This window comes from Lissotriton helveticus, chromosome 7, assembly GCF_964261635.1.
Source record: "Lissotriton helveticus chromosome 7, aLisHel1.1, whole genome shotgun sequence".
In the NCBI taxonomy this organism is placed as follows: Eukaryota; Metazoa; Chordata; class Amphibia; order Caudata; family Salamandridae; genus Lissotriton; species Lissotriton helveticus.
In genome coordinates, this window is record NC_136068.1 from 571,973,054 (window position 1) to 571,976,717 (window position 3,664).

Below are 3,664 nucleotides of genomic sequence, written 5' to 3' on the forward strand. Positions count from 1 at the left end.
GGAAGGACCTGGCTCGGTGTTCCTCTCAGGACAGTGATTGCTCCTGCAGTGGTTAAGGACTCCTTGGAATCTTCACTAGGGTAGGGTTCCCTAGTATGTCATTTTGGATGGGGGACTGCCTTTATTTCTGCTTATCTGGAAGAAATATGGATAAGTATCAGGTTACCTACAGTTTCACACCTTACCACACCCAAGGGAATAGCTTAGTTGAAAGATTCCACAAGACCATGAAAGGGATGATCATGGGTTTACTAGAGAAACTTAGAAGGAGGCCTTCCATTTGCCTACAGGGAGGTACTTCAGAAAGGAGTCGACTTCAGTCGATTTGAACTCCTCTTTGGTCACTCCTTGAGAGGCCAACTAAGTTTAGTGAGGGAAGGATGGGAAAAGCCCATCAAGGAACCTAAGCAAGATATAGTGGACTATATACTAGGCTTTGTTCTGGGATGGCAGAGTATATGAAAAGAGCAAACATCAATTTGAAGACCAGCTAGAGGTTTGTGAAGCACTGGTATGACCAGATGTCCTCCCTGGTACAATACCAACCTGGAAAATTTGTGTGGATTTTAGAGCCTGTTGTTCCTAGCAGCATCCAGGAAAGTGGACTGGGTCCTATACATATCAAATTTTAGAAAAGAAGGGGGAAGTCACCTATCTGGTGGAATTAGACACGCAAGAAACCATCACAGGGTTATCCATGTTAACAGGCTAAAACTCCACCATGACAGAGCAGATATGACTATGCTGATGACGACAGATGGCGGGGTGTTGCAAATAATAATAATAATAATAATAATCCACATTTGTATAGCGCACAATCACCCGTTAGGGTCTCTAGGCGCTGGGGGCCGTCGGGAAGATTAAGCAAGCTATTGCCCAGAGTCGCATGGTGCTGGGCTAACCTGCCGCCGGAGCCGGGGATCGAACCTTGATCTCCAGCGTTCAGCGTCAGTCACCCTGGCCGCGGCGCCACACCTCTCCCAGATGGGTCCCTCCTGTTCAGTATACCTGGATCACCTGGTTTTGGACTTTTCTACTATGGGTGAATCTTGGTTAATGTGTCTCACCCACCGTAATCACATGGCAAATGAACTGCATGTGTTTAGTTTACTACCAGAGTCCGCCTTTTAAGATAAGGTCATTGTTACACTGTAAGGGTAAGGGGACCTTGGCTGGTTACATGTGAACACGTGCACATGTGTGTGCACACGTGTGCAGGCTGTGCGTGGGAGACTACTGTTGTGCGCAGCCCGATACCTGGGCACAGGTAGGCTGGCACAGTGGGGACTCTACAGAATTATATATTGACCTTGGATAGGCTTATAATGTTAGAGTACAGTAATAGGGAAAGTAAGTGCAATTTACTGTTTTATCAGTAGTGACACTTTATTAGAGACCAGTGACTTATTGAAATGGGGTGTAATCATGGGGTATAACCTGTGTGAGGAAATCAAATCTGCAAGTTCCACAATAATATCCGTCCAATTTATGGGTTATCCAGAATTGTCATATTTCCCTGGCTCAGCTCAGAATCAGTGTCCAGGCCTTTTGCCAACCTGCTGTGCCAGGTTAATTACATTTCTCTTCAGTGGCAGGAAAAAAGGCCTCCCCACACAAATGTAACAATTAATAGTGCTTCACTCAGCCTCCTAGGAGAAAAGTGGGGAGGCGGAATTTTCTGTATCAATCAATCTGCTGCCAGGGACGGGCCTGCCCAAGCCCACTGAACAAAGGGGGGAATCCAGACCTATGGAGTCAACACGGAAGGGGCCTCCCCTTTGAAAATCCAGTGAGGAAGGCCCTGGCAGTGATGTTAGAGCAGGGCGGAGCTGAGTCCCCCAGAGGAGATGTGACTAGGGACTCCTGGATGACGCCATTTTGAACTGGCAGTTCGGGCTGGACTGTTCCCATGAGGCACAGGGTCAGACTGATTTGCATATGACCATGTCTGAACTGGGGTGGCAGAGTGGGCTAAAGAACGGTGATGGATTAAACCCAGATCTGTTGACTGGGTGTTAGTGTTTGATTGGTTCAGATGCTCCGTCCATCACCACCCCCTTTTGTACCACTTTGTTCGCCATAAGTTGGCAGGGTATGCTCAGACGTGAGTCCCTTGCTCACTTTGCCACTGGATTCAAGCAAGCCGGGCTGAAGACGGCTGAAATGCCAGAAACCGGTCCTCGGAAGCTTGTTTCCGGTCCAGGGAAGGCATGGCTTGGCAGTTCGGGCTGGACTGTTCCCATGAGGCACAGGGTCAGACTGATTTGCATATGGCCATGTCTGAACTGGGGTGGCAGAGTGGGCTAAAGAACGGTGATGGATTAAACCCAGATCTGTTGACTGGGTGTTAGTGTTTGATTGGTTCAGATGCTCCGTCCATCACCACCCCCTTTTGTACCACTTTGTTCGCCATAAGTTGGCAGGGTATGCTCAGACGTGAGTCCCTTGCTCACTTTGCCACTGGATTCAAGCAAGCTGGGCTGAAGATGGCTGAAATGCCAGAAATCAGCACAAGCAGCAAGACAGACAAGAATTCTGCCACTCGTGGAACTCCACGGAATCTTACCAAATTTTTAGGTAACTCTGCGGAATTCCGTAGAGTAATACTTTGCAAGCTCCACCCACCCCTAATCAGAGCTATGTTAATAACAGAATGGGCAATATCTAGTGTCTTAGGATGGATGTGTGCAATGGCATGTGCTTCTGTGTTTTAATATGAATGTTGTAGGTCGACTCAGTTCACTGGTGACTGTAACATGCAACTGGTTGTGAAGTAGCTGCCTCTTAATACATTACATTTGTGTTTGCTGGCTCTGTGCTTTTCCTGAGAAGCCTATTATAGATTGGAAACGAGGACGAAATATGCATCCATACAAGCATAGCACATTGGATTAGCAACACAAGGACCAAACTCACTCAAGAAACTAATACACCTTTCTCGACTGACAACTCTTCTGCAACGTTGAAACAAGCATTCGATTTGGGTTTCAATGTCCTTAGTGCAGTTCAATTCAAGCAGTCGTATGGCGGCAGAAGACTACTATTACACAACCGGTGGCAGAAGGTGATAGATGGAGGCTCCTTGGGTTGAGCCAATAGGTCATTGGCAAAACCTCAAGCCAATGGCTGAAAGAGGCTCATCGAAGAAAGTGAATGGTTTAAAAGGGGACGCAAAATTCACTGTATATTGATATTTTTATTTATTTTTATTTTGAAAGTTTTATATAGCGCGAACAAGATCTTTGCAGATATCAGAGCGCTTTACAAAGCAGGGAATATAACAAGAGAGTGAGAAGCAGGTCATTAGGTATAGCGAAATTAAACGTAATAAGTGAAATGGGTAGGTACGTGGGGGAGCAAAGTAGAACAGGTACATCAGTAATGCAAGTATTACAGATAAATGTGTGCATAGATAGTCAGGGAAGTAAATAATACAGGTGAGACACATAGTTGTAGCGTTCGAGCAAAATAATACAGATCGGTGTAAAGTCTTTACAGCAAAGTAGAACAGGTACATCAATAATGCAAGTATTACCGATAAATGTGTGCATAGATAATCAGGTAAGTCAATAATACAAGTGAGACACATAGTCGTAGAGTTTGAGCCAAATAATACAGATCGGTGTAGAGTCTTTACAGATCCACGTTAATAGGTTAGGTGTAT